The following is a 12,174-nucleotide window of genomic DNA, read 5'->3' as shown; positions in this document are numbered from 1 at the left end:
TTTCCGGCGGACACAACATCTTTGTTTGTATGCATGTGGTGCTGAGGATCGAACCTGGGCCTCATGTATGCCAGGCAAGCGCTCTACCGCTTGAGCCACATCCCCAGCCCTATTTAGGATACTTTTAACTAAACACTTAACCTCAATATGTGAAAATCTTATAATCTTCATTTTCCCAAGAAAGATCTGACAGGAAATAAATTGTTTCTTATAGCACATCAATTGTTTCACAAAAGCTAAGAAAGAGTCAGAAATGTAGTGAAAATTTCTCACAAGTGGAAGAGGCATGAGTTGTGCCTTTGCAGAGATCAGAAGACAAAGTGGGTCCCAACAGTTGACTTGATGCACAAGCTCTGGGCTGTGCTGAGTGACCAGGCCAGGGGGAGGTCTTAGCACAATCCCTAGAAGCCTTAGGCTTCCTCTGCAGAGGCAATGTGAGACCATTCCCCAGTCTCAAGGGATCATGACATGTATCTCTACAAAGGAGATACTCCCTTGTCTTCCATTACCCAGCCTTTCCCCTTCCAAAATATAATTTTGTTTCCTTTCTCCAACTTCATCCTTGATGAGAAGAAAAATCTGTCTTGTTGGAAGAAGACAAGTGTTATTTTAAAAGGTGTATTTTTGCAAGGTGTACACTAGACTGCACCATGCTTCCTTTCTGGTTTCCTCACAGGCTTTGTACCTTCCCTCTGTTTCTTCTCCCCTCTCAGCCACCTCTAGGTTGAGACTGGCTCCAAGTAGAGCATGTGATTTCCTCCTGTCAATACCAGCCCAGGAGAGAAAGTATGATAAAGTCATTTATGCAAAGGTAACTATGATTAGTATAAACCTTTAAGAGTATTTGCATTTATTCCAGGAAAATCTCATTTAAAGAAGAAATTTTAGTATGAACTTTCAGATTTTTAGACAGTAGATAGGAGAGGCATCTGAGGGCAATCGAGTTCCCTTTGCAACATTAAAATAATAGTCTATGAAGGCTGCAATTAGTAGCAATTAATCTCAAATATGAGACTGTATGTGAATACATGAACATAATTTAACATAATTTTAAGAAGAGGAAAAAACCTGTTTCCATCTAAACTGCTTTTTTTTAAGCTTTATAAGAGCTAGATTTAAATATATATATATATTTAGCTGTAGCTGGACACTATACTTATATTTATATATTAAATTTATATTTATATTTACTTATAATTATCTATTTTTATGTGATACTGAGGATCAAACCAGTGTTTCACACATGCTAGGCAGGCCCTCTACCACTGAGCTACAACCCCAGCCAAAGAGCTGGGTTTAAAAAAGATTTTTTTTTAGTTGTAGATGAACACAACACCTTTATTTTATTTATATATTTTTATGCGATGCTGAGGGTCAAACCCAGTGCCTCACACATGCTAGGCAAGAGCTCTACTACTGAGTTACAGCTCCAGCCCCCAAGAGCTAGATTTTTGAGGGAGTCGAATAGTAGAGCCAAAGGAGGTAATGATCTTTTAGCCTTTCAGAAGATTTCAATCCCTTTGGCTTTCCTCCAGGGATATTTGAACAGGACATTAAGTGGCTGAGAAGCCAAAGTTTTCAATGTTTCATAGGTACAATCAATCCTATGCATTAATTTTGAGGAAAGACTAAATTATGAAAAGTTTCATATTAAGGCAAGTAGATCTATGGATTTCTTTCTCCTTCTCCTTATTCTTTTATTGGTGAGGAAATAGGAGATTTTATTTTAGTTAATGCTTTTGTTTTTGTTTTTAAAACTATGGATGAAGAAAAAGAAAATGCTTTGCTGGCACACAGCAAACTTTCCCATAAAATTCTCTTTGGCCATGAACTAAGTACAACACACATAGTGCCAAGAGGGGTTTTATGCCTTCCTTTTTTTTTTTTTAATCCTGAAAAGGAAAAAAAAAAAAAAAACAAGTACAGGATCAAAATAAGACTAGAATGAAAACCACATGTCCATCTCATCAGTTGGGCTTCTATCCTGCCTTTTAATACTCACTTCAAAGATTTGTCAAAAAGAAATCAAATTACCAAACTACCATTTTCCCCCCTGAAATTCCAGAAGAGACAATAAACAGATAATTCTGTGAGCTGAGATCTCATGGCCGTGTTGGTCAGGCATATACATAAAGCTAATAATTTGGCCAGTAGCTCCCAGGTAGCCCCCGTGAATACAGTGGTTGAAACAGTCCTGAAGACATGGATATGGCCCTATCTCTGAAGGCTTTTGACTACCTGAGTGCTGGTCACTTGTATAACAGGGTGATCCTGGTTGATTGGCAGCCCCAGCTCTAGACCTTGAAAGCCAAAGCTCCCAACTCATTCTAACTCTAACAGAGCAATAATTCTGTTGACTGGGACTATTCTCTGCCCAGATAAAGCAGATGAAATAGTGGGACATTCTTTTCTACCAGAGGTAACTGACCCGTGAGGATAGAATTCAGGGAAGTAAGCAATACTTTGTCAAAATTCTTATTTAAAAATTTTTAATCAGAATTGATTCTCCCCTCCTCTTTGAACCTGAACTTTGACTTCCATACTCTAGAAAGTGAGGGTTTAAAATTATTTTACAAAAAAAAGATAATTGTGTTCATGTAGTCACATATCCTCTACATTGTGAATATAAATATTCCATTTCAACTTCATGGAAGAATAATGGAGGAAAAGTCAACAAAGTAAAACTTGAATAGATTTCATTTTGTAAGAATTTAATATTTCTCTATAGCAAGAGAAACTATAAATAAAATCAAGTCTAGTGACAACTGAAAAAATACTTATAGCACACATAACAGGAAAAGATTAATAAGGAATTTTTCCATAGCAACAATAAAAAATGTTATTATTCCATCATCAAAGTGGACAAACAAGAGAATCTTAAAGAATAAGTTGAAGGACTTATGAGATATTATTAATTAGGACAGTATGATACCGACACAAGAAAACACAAACCAGGGCTGAGTTGTAGCTAAATGGTCAATCACTTGCCTAGCATGTGCAAGGTTCAGTCTTCACCACCAGGCACAAACCACACACACACACACACACACACACACACCAATCAACAATGGAACAGAATGTAGAATCTAGAACAGAACCACACATATATCATCATCTGATTTATGACAGAGGCAATAAATATTGTTGGACAGAGGGTAAAAAATGTCATTCCATTAAAAGGGGGTTGGGTGAATTTTGACTATCTGCATGCATGAAATGTATCTAGATCCTCCCTCACACCATACACAGAAATAAATTACAAATGTATTACAGGTCTAAATATGAAAAAGTAAACAATGAACTATTAGAGGAAAATATAAAAGGATAGACAAAGATTATTTAAACAGGCACAAAAAGCACTAATGACTGAATTAAAATTTAAAACATCTGTTAATCCAGTGATACTACTGAGAGAATCAAAAAGGGAACCCACAAAACAAGAAAAGATTTTCAAACATATATCCAACTTACTGAGTAGAAAAATGAATAAAGACTTGAATACTCACAAAAAATGTATATCTAAAAGGCATTTCAATTACACAAAAAGGTGCTAAATATTAGTTACCAGGAAAATTCACATTAAAACCCTTTTACACATCCACCAGAATGGCTAAAATTTAAAAGATGAGCAATACCAAATGTTGACGAGGATGTGAAGCAACTGTAACTCTTAACCTTGCTAATGGGGTATAAATTGATATGACAACTTTGGACAACTGTCAATATTTATTAAAACTAAATACATATATACTCAACAATTCTACTTCTAGGTAACTATTTAACAGAAATGTGGACTTTTGTTTTCCAAAAGATATCTCATAGCAAAACTATTCATAACAGCACCAAATGAGAACCTCCAACCCCCATGCTCATCAATTTTCAACAATGGATAAATAAATTGTATATACACACATTAGAAATGTATCAGCAACAGAAAGGAACAATATACAGATACAGGCAACAACATGAGTGAACTCCACAAACATAATACTGTGGTAAAGAAGCCAGACACAAGAGAATACACACTTTGTGATTCCATAGTATAAAAATAGGTGAAATTATCTTTTTGTTGTTGTACTGGTGACAGTATAAACCACCTGTTCTCAAAGTCATTTTGGAAAATTATCAGAAATAATTAAAAGTCTTCCTGAAGTCCATTCTAAGGAAATAATCACAGATGTCTGTGTAGATTTACATTTAAATAAATATTACAAGATTTATTATAATATTAAATGGATAATATTAAAATAAATACTAGGGTTCTTTTGATAATAAAAAGTTAGAAAGTGATATATATCTATAATAGAGAAGTGTTTTAACAAAGTTTGGTACATCTGCATGGATGAATGTTATAGTTTGGAACTGAAAAATCCCCCAAAGTATCACATACTGAAGGTTTGGTCCTCAGGTTGGTGCTTTTAGGAGGTGGTGGAACCTGTAAGAGATGGGACCAAGTGGGAGGTTTTAGATCATTGGGGCCATTCCCTTCTAGAGTGAGACTCTAGACCCTTCCTTCCTTTCTCTTGAGTCCTGGCCATGAGATAACCGGATTTGCTTTGACACGCGTTCTTGTCATCATTTACTGCTTCACCACAGATTCAAAAGCAACAGGGAAAACTGATCATGGACCAGAACCTCCAGAAACATGAGCCAAAGTAAACCTTTTCTCTTTTGTAAGTTGATTATCTCAGGTGTGTGTTATAGTAATGGAAAGCTGACTAAGATAATGAGCCATTATGCATCATTAGTTTTTTTTTTAAAGAGAGAGTGAGAGAGGAGAGAGAGAGAGAGAGAGAGAGAGAGAGAATTTTTAATATTTATTTTTTAGTTCTCGGCGGACACAACATGTTTGTTGGTATGTGGTGCTGAGGATCGAACCCGGGCCGCACGCATGCCAGGCGAGCGTGCTACCACTTGAGCCACATCCCCAGCCCCAATTATGCATCATTAGTATATCATGCTTTTGAAAAGCATTAATAATATTCAGTAGTCATGATTTAATATTAGGAGATAAATGCAAAATATAGAATAATTTGTATAAATGCAGTCACAATTTTATTATCTATGTATATTCACATAATACATACATACAAAACACAAGAAAAAAATATACCACCAAGTTAAAATTGGTCATTTCTGTGAAGTAGAATGGCAAAGCATTTATTTACATTTTCTTTTTGTTTTTCCATGTTAATCCCTGGGGCTAACTCAAAGGATCTGTCATAGCTTTAAGCCGGTCATTACATGGGACTCAAAACTTCTTTCATCCATAAACAACAAATGTTTTTTACTGAAATGTTCTAGGAAAGACAGGATATTTTATACTGTACTGCTAAGAGCCATAGCCAAGTAGTAATGATGCATGGCATTTTTGGTTGAAAGGTGACGCCAGCAAGCCATTGAGATGATATGATTATGTTAAGATCTGCATTCAAATGGATATTAGACCCCTGCTGTCCACCTCGGCCGCTAAGGGACTCCTGGAGAGTTCCCATTGGTTGGGGAAGTGCGGTAGGAGGGAATTCCGGAGGAGGGATTTTCCTGTTGGTGTGTGTGTCCAGGAGAACGCCGAGTGTGTGGGTCAGCATATTTCCCAGGAGCATACAGGGCATTGGCGGGAATTTCCAAAATAAACTTTGTTCCTGTCTGAGTGGCTCCTGATTTTGTGCCCAGCCAGACTGCGGCACTGTACAATCCACAGCACTTCATGTATTTTCTGTAGTTGTGCTTCATTTCTCAATTCTTTCTAGCCATAAGGTAAATTTCCCTTTGTTGTCCTTCGCCTGGGTAGCAACTAGACAGGCTAGTTTGTTGCTTCCTCAATTCCAGACCTTTCCCACCCCAGGTCTCCAAATCTCTCTCCCTTTCTTCAAAGAGAACGATTTACTTCTCCAAATACGCATACCCTCATTACCCCGTTTAGCAAAAACAAACAAAAATTCTTGTCACAAGCAATTTTCAAGTTTTCAATATAGTAAGTTCACATTACTTTCAGAATCAGGAACTTCTGAAATGCAACAACTTAGTAGGGGGATACTTTTTTTTTTTTGTAGGCAGCAGCAATATTCATGAAAGCATGTGATCTCCAAGTACAACTAGTTAAAATTAACCTTAGGGCCCAACTTGCTCAACCTAACAAAACATATGCCTATCAGTTACAAACTCATCTGATAATTGGTATTGTCCGTGTAGTAGCTCCCTTTGATGAGTGTGGGGATCGAAGACTGTATTAACCTTACATGGCATTGATCAATCACCAGGTGAAACAGTTAATTCTGGACTCTGAGAAAATAGTGAACAAAACATAGATGGTTGGAAACTCATGCCTATTGGTTTTTATATATATATATATATTTAGTTGTAGTTAGACACAATACCTTTATTTTATTTATATGTGGTCCTGGGGATCAAACCTAGGGTCTTGCACATGCTAGGTGAGCGCTTTACCACTAAGCTACAACCCCAGCTTGTGGTTTTTTTTTTTTAATTTTTTTAGTAGCAGCATAATTATCTTCCTAGTCACTATGAACTAATGCAGGATGAGGTGGTACCCCCTCCATCCACTGGGAAACATGTATGCTCCTCCCTGTGCCAGGCACTGTTGTAGGATCTGCATACAACAGTGAACAAAGTGCACACAGCCCTTCATTTATGCAGAATGTGGAGAAGAGTATAACAGAGGGAATTTAAAATGTAAAATATATTGTTAGATATGTTTCTATATCCCTTATTCATTTTTCTCTTTTGTTTTGTTTTGGTTTTAGTTGTATCCTTTAAATTGTATTTCTATGGGACTCTCTATCCACTGCAGCAGTGGGTTTCAGGAGAAGGACAGATACTTGCCTTTTTTTTTTTTTAAAGAAATCATTATTCAGCTTTTTTTCCCCATCAAGAAACTTTCTCTAAATTACTTTACTCATCAATGACAAAGCCTAAAGGACTCACACCATACTCTCTCTTCCACAATGCAAAAGATAGCCCCACTCAAACCTTGGTGTCCTAGAGTTAGAGTTTCAGAGGCACGGGGAGGGAGAAAGGCTGGAAACTTCAGCAGAATGGAGAAGAATGGGTATAAAATAAGATAACCCCAGTAGGTAGGGATATTAGGACCAAGAAACATATGGATGGGACCAGGAGCTCTAGTTAGGGCGACCTGCGTATCATTCACAATAGTCAGACAGCACTGGCCTTCCCTCGTCATGTCCATACCAGGAAAATGTCTTGTCCAGTACTGTATAACCAAATCCAGCAAGGAGTCAAAGGACATCATATGGGTCCCAGTAATGCCTTTGCAACCTGGTAGTCATATATGTTATAGTCTGGCTCTGCATGCCCATTTGCCATTTTAGAAGGAAACAGGGGTCTGGAGAAGAAATCTGAAATATTGAGCATTTTCACTCCTAAAGACCAAATATTTACCAAGAGAGCCCTGGCCAGCAGAGGTTTGATACCAATAACCTACTGTCCCCCTGTCACCTTTCCTAGATATAACCTGTATTTCCAATTTTACTTTCTTTCTACCTGACCTCCATTCTCCAGCAAAATTTTCATTTTCTCTTTTCCCTAATTTTAATTAACAATCCTAAGGAAAAACTGCCAACAAATTAATATAAAATGTTATGAATTCTGATAAGAATTTTAAACTTATACATATACATAAAGGCTGGATAATGTTTAAAACCCAATTCAAGCAAAATTAAAAATCATGACACTGGAAAGAAGAATGAATAGAAATTTAAAATTATAAAGGACCCCATGGAAGTGTTCTAAAACTGGTGATGGCTGCACAACTGTATGAGTTAATTAAAAATCATCTAATTTTGTGCTGTTCAAAATGCTTGTCTCTAGACACAGGCAGCTATGTAAATTTAAATTCATTAAAATTATATTACTAAAAATATACAGTAATCAAAGCAGAATGGCACTTGGCATAAAAATATAAATATAGATCTGTAAAATTATACTTGAGTGTCCAGAAATAAATCAATAAGGTCTATAACAATTGATTTTCAATAAAAGTGCCAAGACAAAGGTGCCAAATGGAGAAAGAACAGGCTCTTCAATGACTGGTGCTGGGAAAACTGGAGAGCCACATGCAAAAGAATGAAGCCCCTACTTAACACCATATACAAAAATGGATCCAAAATAGACTAAAGACCTACATGCAAGAGCTAAAACCATAAAACTCTTAGAAGAAAACATAGTGTAAATCTTTGTGACCCAAGATCTAGCAAAGGAGTTTTACGTATGACTCCCAAAACACAAACAACAAGAGACAGAATAGATAAATTGGGCTTCCACAAAATTAAAAATTTTTGTGCTTCAAAGGACATCATCAAGAATGAAAAGACAATCAAAAGAATAGAGACAATATTTCAGTTCATATATCTAAGTGTGTAAAATATAGATTATATAAAGTTCTTTTAAAAATCAATGATAAAAAGACAGTCCAATACCAAAATGGGGAGAGGACCCAAAAGACCTTTTTACAAAGATATACAAAGATATACAAGAACATAAAAGTTGCTTAACATTATTAGTCATCAGGAAAATGCATCCATGATGAGATGTTACTTTATCCTCACTAAGATGGCTATAATATATTTTTTTTAGGAAAAAAAAAAGGAAAGTAAGTGTTGGCAAGAACATGGAGAAATTGAAACAGCATTGCCTCTGGGAATCGAAAATGTGGAAAACAGTTTGGCAGTTTCTCAAAAAGTTAAACATAGAACTACCTTATGACCCAGCAATTCCACTACTACATATAAACTCAAAAGAATTGAAAACAGGTATTCAAACAAAAGTTATTCACAAATGTTCACAGCAGTACCATTTTTAATAGCCAAAATGTAGAAATGAACAACTGTCCATGAACTTCTGAATGGATAAACAAAATTTAGTATATTCATACAATGGAATAGTGACATGTGCTATAACAAAATGAACCTTAAAAACATGCTAAGTGAAAGAAGCCAGAAACAAATGGCCACACATTTTGTCATTTCATTACTATGAAACATTCAGTATACAATTATTCTAAGCATATTTTCAATTATCATTGTACTGCATCATAGGTACGACGGGTACCTTATAATTGAGTATTCCCAATTCCGCCCTCCTGTCCCTCTTTGCTTTTATTCATTTAACTTATTCACAAGCTAATGCATGTAGCTACTATTATTTTTGATCAAGCAGCTACCCATTAGATCAATTAGTTATCTATTACATCAATTAGGGATAATAAAAACACAACACTTCACCTTTGTTAGTTACCTCTTTAAAATTCTTTCTTTTACAAATGTAGATCAGAGTTGTGACCTATATAATTTTGTTCTTTTTTGAAAACTTCTTTTAACATTTCTTGAAAGATAGTTCTAATAGCAACAAATTTCCTCAGTTTTTGTTTGTCTGGAAAAGTTTTTATTTCTTCTTCATTCTTGAGGGTCTATTTCAATGAATACAGAATTCTAGGTTTGTGTTTTCTTTTTCTTTCAACACTTTTTTTATCTTTATTTTTATGTGGTGCTGAGGGTCGAACCCAGTGCCTTACACATGAGAGGCGAGCACTCTCCCTCTGAGCCACAATCCCAGCTCCTTTCTTTCAATATTTTAAATATATCACACCACCCTTGTTCACATGGTTCCTGAAGGTCAATGTAATTCTTGTCTTTGTTCTTATATAAGTAAGGTTTTCTCTCTTTTTTTTCCCCCGACTTCCTTCAAAATGTTTTTTTCTAAAGGCCAATATCAGATAAATTTGTCTAAGCAAAAACAATAAAATTTTATATGATTAAAAAGATGAAGCAGCTGGGCACGGAGGTACATGCCTTTAGTCCCAGCAGCTCTGGAGGCTAAGACAGAAGAATTGTGAGTTCAAAGCCAGCCTCAGCAATGGCGAGGTGCTGAACAACTCAGTGAGACTCTGTCTTTAAATAAAATATAAAATAGGGCTGAGGATGTGGCTCAGTGGTTGAGTGCTCCTGAGTTTATCCCCAGTACCAAAAAAAAAAAAAAAAAAAAAAAAGAAGAAGAAGCAAAACAAATGTCATAAAAAGAAATTCAAATATTTGGAAAAATATTTGCAATACACATGGTAGATAAAGAGTTCATATAATAGCTGGAATAAATAAAGAGCTCTTACTAATAATAATAACTAATAATAACAAGATAATGCTAAATATTATTTAAAAATTAGGAAATAATATGAAAAGGAAACTTGCAAAACAATGAAACGCATAATAAAAAATTCTTGATAACTTAATATGAAATTAATTCATGAAAGAAATAGGCATACTGAACATGCCTGTCAGCATCTCAGGTTCTCAGGAGGCTGAGGCATGAGAATCACAAGTTCAAGACCAGCCTCAGCCACTTAGCAAGACTGTCTCAAAATAAAAATAAAAGGACTGGGGGGTATAACTCAGTGGTGGAGGGCCCCTGAATTCAATTCCCAGTACATTTTAAAAATTTTTAAAAAGGAGAAGGTGAAAGAGGAGTTAGAGCAAATAGATTTTTAACTTCTTCAGATTAGCAGGTCAGAGAACCTCTTTATATGTGATATTGGAGATCAAACCCAGGCAATCACTTGACCACTAAACTACATCCCCAGCTCTTCAGATTAGCAAAGAGTGTGTTGCATGAGTGGAAGGGTTACTGTCATACTCCACTGATGAGCATATTGTTGCAATATGGGTAGTTTGGCAAATTTTGTTAAATTCCTTCAAAATATCAATTTCTTCTGATTCAGCAATTCTTCTTCTAGGAATTTATTCTCAGGGAATAATTGAACAATATACAAAGATATATGTATAAAGATATTTATTGTGGCAGTGTTTGTAATAGTGAAAAATTAGCAACAGCCTGAACTTTCAAACAGTTTTTTTTTAATATAAAAGAGTGAGAGGGAAAAGAGAGAAAGAACTAGTTTGAAATAGGCAGAGTGAATGTTTATAATAAAGATTTGTGTTCCTAAGTGGCAGTGTTCACAAATAAAAAATGAAAATAGCAGAATGTAGTGTCATACCCTTATGGGTGATACCCTCATCCCTCTAGAAGATCCAGAAGGTTGCACTACTGACAAAGGACAACTTTCCCCTGTGAAGATAGGGCCTGGCTCCTTGGTTCCTTGGCCCCTTCTGCAAATAGCATTATCCCTCATTCTCTTTGAAGATGGAGAATGTAGCGCTTTCATTCAAAAACACCTGGCTGAGGCAGTGGGAGAGGGACTCCAGCTGCATTAGTCTGATCCTGGGAAGATTGATAATAGCAGAATGTTACTTCTCTGAAAATGGGAGATATGAAAGGAAATCAGAGAGGTATTTAATAAACACCTGGGTACAGCCAGGTTATGACCTCAGCATGCTCAGTTCCATATTAGCCCCATTCAGTGGAAATGACTACCTGTAAAAGCAGGAATTAAAAACTCAGGGAAAAGCTTATATACCAGGAATTTTTTCACTCCCCTTTCCATTTTTTGAACTCTGCTAGTCATGTCTTTTACATTCCCAAGTCCTCTGACCCATTTAGCTTTAGACCTTGACTTCCAGTTCTCATATCAGGTGCCAATAATTATGGAGACCTTTTCCAGCCTGCCTACTCCACCTGGCCTTTTGGCGTTCTCTCAGCATCACCCAGCAAAATTAAAAAGTGCCACTCCAATAAAAAGTGTTCCTTCCCAGTTTGGTGGGCTTGTACACCCATCTTAACCTCTTATTAATCAACAAGAGTTAAAGAGTTAGAAGAATAATAGTTGTCATCTCGCTAAACCAATCTCATTGAGGGTGAGATGACTTATTTATAGTCAATGTAATTCCAATATAGCATCCAGGTACTAGGGAGGGCTTTTTTTTTCTTTCATGAATACCTAAGATTCCATAGGAAGATGATGTTCTGCTCAATCTATATGGTGTGATTCAGACTAAATGGAAATGGAGCACAGGTATAGTCCACATCTTTGTTCCTCCTATAGGGAGGAAGGAAATATCCTATTTCCTTTTCTGCCTATTTGATCCACCTTCTCAGAAGGAGAAAGCTAGTTTGGAGCAGTTTCCACTTCTAAGTTGATGCCCTGGGTAGGCGGCAGGAGAACAGGGAAGCTGAGTGAGAAGTACAACACATTCCTAGAAAAATACTTAGGGTCCAGCCAACAGAAGCCCTACCTCTCTGTGAAAGGGA

Source organism: Spermophilus citellus (genome assembly GCF_964194105.1).
Source record: "Spermophilus citellus genome assembly, chromosome: 13".
Taxonomy (NCBI): domain Eukaryota; kingdom Metazoa; phylum Chordata; class Mammalia; order Rodentia; family Sciuridae; genus Spermophilus; species Spermophilus citellus.
This window is presented reverse-complemented; position numbering follows the sequence as displayed.